The sequence below is a fragment of the Lycium barbarum genome, chromosome 5 (genome assembly GCF_019175385.1).
Source record: "Lycium barbarum isolate Lr01 chromosome 5, ASM1917538v2, whole genome shotgun sequence".
In the NCBI taxonomy this organism is placed as follows: Eukaryota; Viridiplantae; Streptophyta; class Magnoliopsida; order Solanales; family Solanaceae; genus Lycium; species Lycium barbarum.
The window spans coordinates 22,507,642-22,521,677 of NC_083341.1; the positions used below are offsets into that span (position 1 = coordinate 22,507,642).

At 37.2% G+C, this 14,036-nt stretch overlaps 1 long non-coding RNA gene across 1 annotated transcript; it reads left to right on the top strand.

Annotated features, from left to right (window-relative positions):
* The first annotated feature begins 306 nt into the window (after window positions 1-306).
* On the top strand, window positions 307-4,182 carry LOC132642385 (uncharacterized). Its single transcript, XR_009583127.1, has 2 exons — window positions 307-1,035; window positions 3,699-4,182. It is a non-coding gene; the product is annotated as an uncharacterized LOC132642385 (long non-coding RNA).
* The last annotated feature ends 9,854 nt before the right edge of the window (window positions 4,183-14,036 follow it).

Genomic DNA, 14,036 nt, shown 5'->3' on the forward strand with positions numbered 1-14,036 from the left:
CGCGCGCGCTCACACACACACACACACACACATATATATATATATATATATTTCATTTATTTACAGTTTTCTTTTATTTTTTTATGTAATTTTACTTATTTAAAAATATTTATTATAATTATATTATTTTAAGAAATACTAAAAATTAAATACTCATGGGGCTTACGCTTCGTGCCTCGAGGCTTACGCCTCATTGAAGTGTATGTAAAACACCCCGCCTTTTAAAACACTGGTCTAAACTATGGTAATTGCCATTGTTATGGTAATATTTAAATTAACACGAGTAAAAAAAAAAAGACCTATCATTGGTGTCTGTATAAACAATGACGTATATGCATTAAAAAATGTGCCCCTTTGACATAAACCGAGTTGGGCTTTCTTATTCTCAAAGGGTAAAAAGTCAGACGACATTTTGCGATGAACTACGCTTGGGTCATTAGCACAAATGGCCTTATTTTGGGTTGGTCTTTAGTTTTTGTCCCTCCTATCTCATTGTTTTAGTTTTTACCCTTTTAACACTTCAAGTTAACAATAAGTGGATGAAATTATCCCTTCTATCCCATATAGCTTAGGTTTCTTCTCCAACTCATCTTCTTTCCCAACTTCATCTTTTCTCTTTCTTCAGATTTCAAACCCAGAAGCTCCAAGTATCAACAATGATGGATTTTAAATTTCACCATCAACTTCTTTATGACGGTTTGAAGCTTCCATTGACATTATCCAAACAATTACCAAAAACGCGTGTGAAGCTAGCAATACAAAACCATTGATTTTGAAAATCCATCCCTTGGTATCCTGCTTCCTCCTACCTTCAACCCCATTTTTTCTTTTCTAATCCACAAACTAAAGTTGATTCAGTGTTGGGGCCTGCAGCTTAAACTAAATTTATTCAATTCAAATGAAGGACAGAAAAGCAATAACAGTCATTGCAAAGAGACTGGTGGAAATAGAAGGTGCAACAAGAGGATTTCAGAATTCACAGCGAGGAAGAGGAAGAAGAAAGGAAAAGGGAAAGAGAGAGAAAGAAAAGATCAGGTTAATATTTTGTGTATTGATAATCCTCAAAACAGACACTGCAATGTCTATATAATTAATAGCTGACATGATTCCAGCTATTGGACACGTGGCACTCCTCCCATAACTAATTTAAGGACTAAACAACAACATCTCATAACTAACTTAGGGACTAATACATGAATAACAAGAAAAATATAATTAAAGACTTAAGGGACCTAAACAAGATAACATAAACTTGATTTAAACAAGTCACAATACACGTTTGTGACAATCCACCCCCCTTAAAATAATACTTAAACTCAAGATGCATCAAAACCAGGAAATTGTGACTTCATGATATTGTAATCCTCCCACGTTGCTTCTTCTGGCAATAAATTTTCCTATTGAACCAAAATTTGGGTGACAACTTGATTACCTTTCTTAATCATCCTCTTTTCAAGTACAACAACAAGTTCTACCAAGGGTTGACCATCTGTGGAGCATATTAGAGGGTCTATTGATGATATGATATGTTGTCCAATCTTTCTCTTTAGTTGAGAGATGTGAAACGTAGGGTGAATCCTAACAGTAATAGGCAATGCCAACTTGTAAGCCACTGGTCCAATTTTCTGCGTGATCTGATAAGGACCATAGAATTTTGAGGTTGATTTAACACTCTTCCTCAGTGCAACTGAAGTCTGTTTGTAAGGTTGAAGTTTCAAGAACACCCAATCTCCTTCAAACTCTCTCTCAGTCCTTCTTTTGTCATCATTTATCTTAATCCTGTTCTGAGCTTTCATCAGATTTTCCTTCAAGATCTTAGCCATAATTCGCCTTTCCTTAAGCATTTGATCCACTGTTTCAACTCTAGACTGAGCTACTAGTTCAAAAGAAAGCTGAGGAGGATCATAGCCATATATTACTTTGAAGGGAGTCATTTTTAAAGAGGTATGATAATTGCTATTATAACAAAGCTCAGCCAAAGACAACCACTTACTCCAATCCTTTGGCTTATGACCTATCATACATCTCAAATAATTCTCAAGGCACCTCTTAATTCTTTCAGTTTGCCCATCAGTCCAGGGGTGGTAAGCAGAACTGTAAAGTAATTGTACTTGCAGCAGTTTGAAAGTTCCTTCCAAAAATTATTTATTAAAATTTTGTCTCTATCAGATACTATGATCTTAGGAAGACCATGCAGTTTGTAAATGTTATCCAAGAACTTTCTTGCTACTTGACTTGCAGTAAATGGATGAGAAAGGACCAAGAAATGGGTAAATTTACTATATCTATCCACTACTACAAATATGGTATCATTACCTTCTGATTTTGGCATACCTTCAATAAAGTCCATTGACAAATGCTCCCATGCTCTTTCAGGAATAGGAAGAGGTTGTAATAACCCAGGGTATGATACTTGATCATCCTTGCTCTTTTGACACACATCACATTCTTGAACTATTGTTTTAACTCATTCAATCATTACAGGCCAGTAAAAAATGGCTTTTAATCTCTGATAAGTTGCCCAGACACCAGAGTGACCTCCTAATCCTGAGTTATGAATATTTTAAACTAGTTGTTGTCTCAGCTCCCCATTGTTTCCTATCTAGGCCTTGCCTTTATACCTGAGAATTCCTTGTTGTAAAGAAACACCTAATGTAGGATCGGGATTGTTATTGCTGCTTAAAACAATGATTGCTTGTAACACTTCCTGATCATTCTCATAGCTGTTAAGAATTTCTTTAATCCACTTTGGCTGAATTTGTGTCAATACCAAACATTGAGAATCAACAACCTTAGTTTAGTGGTCCACCTTCCTGGATAGTGCATCAACAACTATATTTTCTATCCTTTTCTTGTAATGGATTTCAAAGCTTAGTCCCATCAAGCTTAGTTAACCCTTTGTGTTGTAAAGAGGTGGTAATCTTCCGCTCCTGTAAGAACTTCAAGCTGAAATGGTCAGTTTTAATAATGAAATAATGAGGGTGCAAATAATGCCTCCATTTGTCAACAACTTGTAAAAGTGCAATGAGTTCCTTTTCATAAGTTGACAGTCCTTGATGTCTTCTACTTAAAGATTGAGTCATAAAGTCAATGGGCCTCTTATCTTGCATAAGTACAACCCTAATTCCTGTATTGCGAGCATCAACCTCTAGGACAAAAGGTTTGTCAAAGTTGGGTAATGCTAAAACTAGTGTTCTTTGTCATAACCAACTTCAACTGACTAAAAGCTTTGTCAGGATCAGAATTCCATTCACACTCACCCTTTTTGAATAAGTTAGTTAGAGGTTTACTAATCTGAGCATAGTTTCTAACAATTTTCATATAATATCCAGTTAACCCCAAGAATCCTCTTAATTATTTCACATTCTTGGGTTGAGGCCATTCCACCATAGCAACCACTTTTGACTGATCAGTATCCACCAATTTTCCACTAATTATATGCCCCAAGTACTCTATCTGAGTCTAGCCAAACTCACACTTGCTCATTTTTGCAAAGAGTTGATGCTTAACCAATAGCTGTAACATTGTTTCTAAATGAACTGGATGCTCCTCCATGGTTTTGCTATATATGAATATGAAATTTCACACAAATATCGATATTTAGCGTCACTTTACTTCTTGTTCTTAGTACTTTAATCACAATTTCTATGATGGAATCATTGTATTCGTGCTTATGTTGGTATGTTTTGTGTATTTAGGTACAATGAGGACAAATGACTAGAAACTGAGCAGTTTGTTTGAGTTTGGGAATCGAGGACCAAGTGTGCACGAGAAGGAGCGAAGAAAAGTGTGGGAAAAACAAGAAGCTTGTTAAATCCTCTTGGAGTACCACCCCTGCACATTATAACCAAATCACTGAGGAAAAATTTGGTCCTTGTTAAATCCTCTTGGGGCGGCGCACCAAGCCATTTTTTGCAAAGTTTTCCCAGTTTGATCGGGATTAGGTCTACTTAATTTATTTTTAGCCTTAGACTATAAATAAACATTTTATTAGCTGTAAACGGCGTGCTAGGATTATTCTAAGACTATAAGCCGTCATCTCTACTTTCTCTCTCTAGGTTTATTTTAATTTCTTCTTTTCAACCCTAGTTTCTTCATGAATTCTTGTTTTTCATCTAGAATCATGAGTAGCTAAACTTCTTAATTCTGGGGTTGTGGCAAAAGACATGATAGTTGGTTTGATGACAATTTCTATCGATTAAATTTCTGTATTGTGGGTTGCTTATTTATTCTTGTGCTTAATTGTTTGATTATCTGGCCAATAGTTGAACACTATCTGTGGTGCGTGAATTGGACTGAGAAAGGGAATTCACGTACGTAATAAGAATAAATAGAGTTTGTTCGATCTAATTGTTACGGTTTACTTTTACGCAGGTGAAGGCACAAAAGCTACTAAGAGGTTGTTGGTGCTCTAATTAATTGGATTTTATATTTTTTAGAGTCGCCACCCAATTTATTAAGGGCAATTAGAAAAATCGAGTTATTAAGGGTTTATTCAAACAAAGAAAAAAAATCCTTTTAAACCAGAGTTTGAGGTAAGGGTTCTGGTAATCCCTAGGGAAGGTTGTAAGCACACTAGTATTAAGGATCCGTAGAATACGATTGAGCTTCGAGCTTTAATGTATGATTAATGTGATTATTTGCTAAAATGTTTCTTTTCTACAAAACTTGTCATGCTAATCATAAATTCCAACTTTTATGGCAAAAAACATCCTTTAAAAGGGAAAGTTGGTTTTCTTTTTGAAAAATGTTATAAGGGGTTCAATTCATTTCGTTGCCGGACCAAAACACACTTAAGATTCCTCAAGTAGAGTTTCTACTCATTTGGTCCTAATGTCATGATTTATTCCTTATAAGTTTATTTATTATATATAAGAAAATAAGTGGAGTATATCTCCTCTATAAGAATAATATAGGTTTTTGACGCGTGTAAGTTAAGAAAAGAGTTTACTTGTTACTTATTGATCCATTGAAGCTCATTATTCAACCATATACTATTCCAAAGCCATCTTAATCCTCAAAACTATGGTTCAAGTATATTTCTCTGTTTTATTTGCCTTAAGGTTTGGGTTTCAAGTCCCAAAGGTTTGAAAATTACCTGAAGTTCAATAAGTTCCAAAAAGTCCTTTTCCATACTCTTCAAATCATGCAATATACTTTAAAGACAATCAATTTTTGTATGATAAAACACTTTTCAATTTATTTACTTTTAATAAATAAATACAATTCATTTAGCTTTCGGGTCCAATTCGAAACTTGTTTACCTAAATCCTAGGTTCCAACTTATAAGGGTTTCAATATCTACACAAATGTATTTTTTACATGTTCATACAAAAACCAAACTAAACATATAATAAAAGGAAGGGAAAGAAAGTTTAGCTTTTCGGCCTTGGGCCCAAATCTTTTAGCAATCCTATTCCAATAGGTCTTCTATGCTCTTTCTAGTTCTTTTTCCAAAACTCCAACACTCCAAAGCTCTAAGCATCCGATTCTCTTAATTCGTCTTTAAGCTTTGCTCCACAAATTCGCTTATTTGTACCTTACACATTGAAGAGAAAAGTAGTTAGTCAAAATAATACGCCACCCCATAGGGTATCGTTTATGAACATAATAATAATATCCCTCGGACTCGTATCAGACTTTGAGAGCTTTTATTACGGAGGCTCAGACTTATGTTTCCGAATGTGGCAAAGGAATCTGAAGCATGTCTTGGCTGCAGACTAGTGGCCATTCTAGTTACCTCGCCAAACTGTCATGACCCAAATTGGAATCGCGCGGGCACCTACCTTTCCCTCCTCGGTAGGCAAACCCTCAATTAAATAACGCATCAATCAATAAAGACAATTCATTTAAACCAATAAAAATTATATATAATTAGCAGCGGAAATCAAATTATTTAAAAAACTCAAGATTTAAAACTAATTACAACAGTTGAATAAATTCAGACTCGTTCTGACTTCCCACGATCGGGTCTAGACTAGTACAAGAGAGACTAATAAATCAGATTACAACAACATTCTAAGACTCAACCTCCATCCCGGAATGAAGTGGGGGGAGGCCTTCAAGATAGGCACCGCGCATTTCCGAACATGTCACAATCATCCACCTGAAACACTCTACACCCAAAAAAGGTATAACAAAGAGTAGTATCAGTACAATCAATGTGTACTAAGTAAGTATCAAAGGTAGACAATGGTTAGAAGCATATATCAGTAAAAGAATCCACAATAAACATGATAAGTAACTAAATCAAGTCATACATTGATCTACCACTATCAAGACCCTTAAATTATTAAACTTCCTCTAATAGTCACAAGTCCACTCCACAACAATATCACAAAATCATATACCATTTGTTACACCCCGTAGTTTTGTACATTAAAATTCGTCGTGTGTTAGTGGGTCTAGTCTTAGATGACGAGTTATCAAGGTTAAATGAGATTAGATGAGTTTATCTTACAATTATAAAGGGGTTAAGTTCATGTTTAGCAGGTATTGGAAGGATTAAAGGTTGAACAAATAGACGGGACTATGTTTTCAGGAAAAGTGGGTTTTACTTTCAGATATACGGACCATATAATTTTTATGGACCGTATATCTAGCTGACTCCCACTGTAAATTAATTCCAAAAGGGGTAAGCAACTGCTTGGATTTTACAGTCCAATTATACGAACCGTATAATTTTTACGGTCCGTAAAAGTGGACCGTAAATCTGAGTCGGTACCTTTTTTTAATGTTATATACCCGACCCTTATTCATTTTAACTCATTTCCAACATTTCCCAAGTCCATTAAAGCTCTAGAACCTTCTACTAAACATACCCAACCAAATCCAAGTGAAATCAAAGATCAAGAGGCAATAATCAAGAGATTCATGATATTGTTGAAGTTATCATTGTTGTTTGGGAGGTGATTTGGAATATGGTGGAAGTAGTGAAATAGGGGAAGTGCTGCCCAATTTCCGCTAGCTTATTTTTCATTATTCTAGTTTGAACTTATGAGTATTTCCAAGACTTGACGTTAGTGTGAATCCTTTTGAATGTAGATTTGTGAGCTTGGAAGGAGAAACATTAAGTAGTTGAGGAGACGAAAAGGTATGTTAAGGCTAACCCTTTCTTTCTAAAGACATGATTTTCCTTATTGTGAATCCATCTAAGATGTCCATAATATCCTACTTCCTAGAAATACTAGAAGCTCATAACTCTTAATGTTCTCATGATATTGTTGACAAATACTCTCTATATTGATGATGATATTGATGATGATGATGATAATGATGATGATGATGATGAGGATGATTCCATAATATGAAATCGGAGGTTCACCGACCTTATGTCACTCCGATAGAGTTGTAATGTTTCCTTTGGATTCTCATGTATGTTATATATGTATACAGTTGTTTTCCGATATCGGGCTTATATGGTCGGGTATGATATCTATTGTGCACACCACTGCAGTTGGGTACGAATAACACCGAACCTTGTTATGGCTGGGTACGCATCACACTGAGACTATATGGCCGGGCACGGTACTATTATATGTATATTTATGAAATGTTTCCTTAGAGAAAGATTAATTATGCATGACAGTCGTCTTAAGAGGTATTATGAGGTATAAATTGTTCTCTTATTCTTATGTTATCTTCATGCTTTCTTTATGTTGTTATTCACGCCTTACATACTCAGTACATTATTCGTACTGACGTATTTCTGGTTGTGGGCGCTGCGTTCATGCGCGCAGGTAGATAGGGAGACAGACCAGACCCCTAGGCTCCTTCATCAATGATTGCATAGAAGTGCTCCATTTGATCCGGAGCTGCAGTTTAGTTGGTACTATTCTTGTGTGTACATATTTAGGCATGGCGGGGTCCTGTCCCGTCTTGATGATATTACATACTCCTTGTAGAGGCTCGTAGACAGATGTGCATAGCTAGATATACCATAACCTTATCGGTTTATATTTTGTATATCATTTTTGTGTAGCCTTGTTGGCTTGTGCATATGGGCATAGTTAATGATGTTTATATAGACGTGCACACGTTGGAACTTGTCTCTTTCCAGTTTGTGGTAATTATGAGTAAGCCATGCGGATCACCTAGATATGAGTATGAGAAGTATGCTAAGAGGCGCTCGGTAGGTTAGCTCCGGGTGCCCGTCATGGCCCTCCGGTTGGGTCGTGACACCATTATACCATTCGTCCTTGGTCTAGAAGTCGACTCATCATCATGATATCCTTTATTCTACATCCTTTAGAGGACAAACATATAACTGTTCCTATGAAAGATATACGAGATAATCAGCAAGTATAAAGCAACCATATTCGAAACCAAGCATACGTCATTGCCTAAGTAGATCATCTAAACCCAATTGTACCAAGTCCCCATATAACCAATTTGAAACTGACATCATAAGTGGAACACCAATTCATCTCAATATAAGACATGATGCAATGCAATGCAATGATGTATGAATGCAATGCAATGCCATGCAAATGTTGTGTACACATGTACTCCGGACAGAAATATCGACATCTCGGTAGCACAACCCAAGGTGACTCGCGAAGTCTAAGTGCCACTCATCCCGAATATTTGCCCAACTGACAGACGAGACCCCGGATCACTGCCTATGGGGGGTTCTCACCGGCACCACCCTGGGGGACCTGCGGAGTCCATGCACTCACTCAATCCATGATTCGAAACTAATATCGGATATCAGACTCTTATCTCTCATTTAAAAATCGAGTCTTCCTAATTACCATGTTTCACCAAGTACCAACAGTGTCTCAACAGTATATCATGAAGAATGAGAATGAGTGAAATGCATGTGTCAACATCAAGAATCTGCTCAATATCACAAGTACCAATGTGGGTATGCCAACAATATCATGAAAGACTACACAAGTCATATAGAACTCTATCCTCATATCGTCATCAAATAAGGTGCTATCATATCACAATCAAGATGTAATAACAATTTTCAATATCTACTAACAATACGTGGCATCAAGCCAACACAATAGATTAATCAAGTCACGACATATTGTTACCGCTAACTCTTTATTAGCCTATTAAATTAATACAATTAAAGCCACCTACTACCAACAAGACATTAGCTACTACTCAGTCTAGAACTAATTCACAATCATTGATACATTTTATACGCCCAATGTCGAATATATTCACTATAATAGCATAGCACGATCTAGACACATTTTACAGAAATTCTCACTAAAACCATAGAAAAACATGAATCAACCATTCCTTCCAAGTCACATAGAACCACCGATACTCAAGGAACTTAATTCAAACATCCTAACGAATCTACAGGCCACAAGCCCGAACACACAATTCGCACAGCAATACCATCCTATGGATCCATCCCAAATCTCCCAAGTCCTAAATATGTAATCTTAGTTCCTTCTAATACATGAATATGGGAAACTAATCGGAGTCTATCGAAAGGAAAGCCGTAACCTACCTCAAGGATGAGCGGGTACCACAAGCATCCGTTTATTCTTCAATTTGATAATTACGTCGTAATCCGCACGAAGGATCTTGAGACAACATGAGACCCAAGAATAGAAATAGTCATTAGAACTCTTATAGGAGATTTCAGAATAATAAGGAAGGTTTGGGGACTTAGCCTACCTCTAGATTTCATTCGCAACAACACTAGGTGATGTATCAACCTTTTTCCATGAATAAGGTCAACTAATTTAAGCCATTAGCTAGGTAAAGTTACCATTTTTAATCTTATCTTTGAGATATCCATTTTCAAGATTTATGAAAGAGTCCCATTTAAAAACATATAAGGAAATGAGAAATTAGTTTAGAACTATTCTAGGGTGATGAACAAAAAGGGATGATTCAACGAAATTCATAATAAGAACAACTAACTAATCATCTCTTTAGGTCTAGGAAATTGTGATCTCCATTTTTGTGGTTTCTAAATGAGGGATTTTTTTTATAAGAATCACTAATGTGAAGAATGAATGGATGAAGTTAGAAGGGTGACCTTCTCTAAGAAAATATCATTTTTGGCTCCATAAATGCTCCAAAGGCCGCTGGACTCTTTAGGGTTTGGAAAAATGAGGTCAAATCCTGAAATGAAGTCTTAAACAGGTAATTCACTATATGTAACCGCCCCTGCGGTATGTTCACCGCTTTAGCGACACCGCTAGGGCTGCTGAGTGGCCGCTATGGGGGCCCACTAGCCACTTGCTCTTACCGCTATGGCGGTGCTTCCACGCTGTAGTGCCAATACTGATGCTGTGGCGTCCCAACTAGGCTTAGTGTCCCACACTTCAAACTCTCACGCGAAGCACACAACGATTCTGATTGAATTAGCGATTTCCAGAAGCATAACTAAATGAAGCCATTTTTAGGGAGTCAGAGTTAAGGGTTTCTTCGAAATTTACAGTAACGACGAAACGGGTCGTTACACAAATGCATATTCATTCCTACCTCGTGATACTACAATGAGGTCATCAATGCCTAAACCGAGGTATAACCTTTCCAGACAAGGCATGGACTCAAATTAAATTTTTTTCATTGGCCCAGTGTAGTATCGTGTTCAAATCAGTGAATACCAAATGAGGTAGTAGTACCTGTTCTCTTTCTGAGGCAATCATTCTCGTAACATATCAAGTGTTGCATCTATTTCCTTTCAAACCGTAGTGTTTGTTTCTCAAAATTATAGCAACATACATTTAGCAGTATACTTCGAGAGTCCAGTAGCATGAATTCTCAAAGCAGCAACGACCCACACCAGAGTATGGTTCTAGTTTGCCTCAAAGTAACAACAATACTTTTTTCTCAGAATGCAGCAGCTTGCCTTGAAGGCGGCAGTTGTTTGGCCTCAAATCCGGTCCAAAAACAGCAATGGCTAAGCCTAAGATTAAGAAGCAATTTGGCTCCCAAACTGTGGCACAAATCTGACTCGATGTGGCATCGATTCCCAACCACGTGCAACCATTTTTTCGCCCCAAAATACAGTAGTAAATAGCCAAAAATACAACAGCGTTTCGCCTTGAAAATGGCAACCAGTACAGCAGTAGTTTGCACCCATATGCAACAACGAATTTGCTAAAAAACGCAGCAGCACAACACTCCCAAAAGGAGGTATAAATGGCCAAAATTGCAGCAACTATTTGCAGCAAACACAACAACAAGGTAGCAGCTTAAGAGTGCAGCAAACAACTCCTCAAAAGATGCAGTAAAATATATCTTGGTCCAGGTGCAGTATCAGCAGTCGTTTTGCTTTTCATTCAAATGTTGAAGTTTCCCAAAAGTAACAGCAACAAACCAAACAACAACCATTGTCGCAAACAAAAACCAGCAAGAGTTTCCCAAAAGTAACAGCAACAAACCAAACAACAACCATTCTCACAAACAAAAACTAGCAACTCATCAAGAAAACATAGTAACAACTTTCCCAAAGTGCAGCAACTTGTGACCAAGGGTAACCTCTAACAACTTTTTCGATGCAGCGACGGGGGCGATGAGAGCTTAATGATCATCTTTCGTCTTTCACCAGCTACCACCAAACTATCTGGATGAATCGGAAAAGAGACCTAAAAATTAAACTTGAGCTAGAACCCATTCTCGAAACTCAAGGCTTTGCCGAGTTTCTGAGGGGTTCAAGCTCTTGTGGGTGTAAAAACCCTTTGTGGCTATGAAAAGCCAACTGTTGGTGTAAAACAACCTGTTTGTAGGTGTACTCACGTGTTCTTGGCATGGAGATATGGAGTTCTATTTATAGAACCACAAATGCTAGAGTTTTTAGAACAAAATTCGATGTGGGACTCATTTTAAATCGAAAATTGGTTTGAATCCTTTTCAAATCCGCTGAACTGAAAAAGAAAATTCAAAGTTGAACAATAAAAATGGAGCATGTTACCGTTTCGGTTCCTTTTGGAGAAGAAGACAACAATCCATAAATGTTTTGCCCGAAATGGAGCAAACATGCTCCTGCCATGGAGGAGCTTTGATTGGAATTCAACTTAGAGAGGAAAATGGGACTTAGGGTCCGTTTTTGCTTTTCTTTGTGAAGCTGTGGGTTTTGCGATTAAAAGCTAAGGTGGGCCGGGTTTGGGTATTGGGATGGAGGAAACATTGGGCTGATTTGGAGATTAAAAAATATGACCTTGCACTTCAATTATAACCTCCATTTGCAGAAATGGTCAATTCAATTTAAATTGAGATCATCTCTTTAAAATCAAAGCCAACCAAATTTGAAATAAGCTTGAGATAAATTAAACATTCAACTAACTTATTAAGCTTCTTGACTTAACATAGTAAAATTTTACTAAATTGACAATTAAATTACGTATTTGATTAAAACGCTTGTTTTTTTTTTCTTCTGAAAATTGATTTTCGAATTGATAAAATCGATATAATTAATACTTAAAATATACATAATATATATTAGGATATTTTACCAATAAAAATGGCTTGATATCACCAAAACCTAGTTGAGCAAGTATATTTTGATTTTTGAATAAATATTTTACTCTGTTTGCGATTCTAGAAGCTTGACTAGTTAATTTGAATTTTTAGAGGGTAAAAATTGGGTGTCAATAGCTGCCCCTTCGTTGTTCAGGGATGACGGAGCCGTCCCCGAGCAACGAAATTTGACAAACCCGATTTTGTCCGACCAAATCAACTCATCCCTTAAAGCGAAAAAAAAACATAGTTTTAAAAATTATGGCCGGACACTGGAAATTGGTTTCCTATATATCTGAGGCTATATGAGAATTCAGGCCACTTGTAGTTTGACTCGATTCTTTAAAACTTTCAAAAATTGCCTCTGTGCCAAATTTATAAGACTTGGATTTTGGGACATGATTAGGAGGAGTTTGGATTATGACTGAGCTGAAATAGTGAGTTCGCCTACATATCCCTACCCTCAGGAATCAAGCCATATGTAGTTCGACTCGATCAGTAGAAAAGGGTATTCCTTATGCGGAAGTAACCTTTGGTTTGAGATAGATGACTTCAATTTTTCAAGTACTGAAAAGAGGCTTGCAATTTCTTAGCTATAAATGTGGCATGCTTCACACTCATAATTAAGTCCTTGCACAGACATAATTTTGTATACCTTAAGTATGTCGTCACCTAGATTTGAAAGAAAATCGGTAGTGCCTCAGTGTTGGTTCAAAGATTACACTGAAAGCGAAACTCAAAGATAGCGACCTTTACCTTTTTGGGGAGTGGTTTTGACACGGAAGAAACACCTACATGCCTTCAAAAGGGGTGTAGTTTGATGGTGGGGAAAGGTGATCCTCAACTCTCGCCCGAAGAGTCTGCTCCTCTTCTCTGCAATGTGCCCTGGTTCACTGCTAAGAAAAAGTTCCACGTTTGCTCCGTATGCATCTAGTTTTGGTCTGGTCAGCCTACTCTTCTCCTTAGCAGCTGCTAACCTAATTCCATCCGCTGGGTAACATTGTGATTAACTTTGAAAATAAATACTGCGGCCGCCTGACTGGATTTATATCGTTCTGATCTTTGGAGCGAATAATGCGGTCTCATTACCGGTTTTACATCGCTTTGTCTTTTTTTGGATGAATACTGCGGTCTCATGATCGATTTTACATCGCTTTGTATTTTTGGGCGAATACTGCGGTCTCATGACTAGTTTTACATCGCTTTGTACTTTTTTGGAGAATACTGCGGTCTCATGATCGATTTTACATCGCTTTATCTTTTTGAGCGAATACTGCGGTCTCATGACCGGTTTTACATCGCTTTGTTGTCTTGCTGCATCCGGTAGTTTATATGCCTAGCCCTTTCGGCAATCGAAACAAATGGCCCTCTTGGCCTATTCATATGAATGACCCTCTCAGCATGTTTGCATGAATGGACCTTATGGCAGCAGGAAAATAGATATGCAATGGCCCTCTTGGCAAATAAGAATAAGTGATGCGAATGTCAGATATGGTCCCTTCGGCTAAATCGTCTTTCTTTCGTCCTTTATGCTGGCTATGACTCTCTTGGTCAGGTATGCCTTTTTGTTTTACAACGAATCCATCGAACGGTGA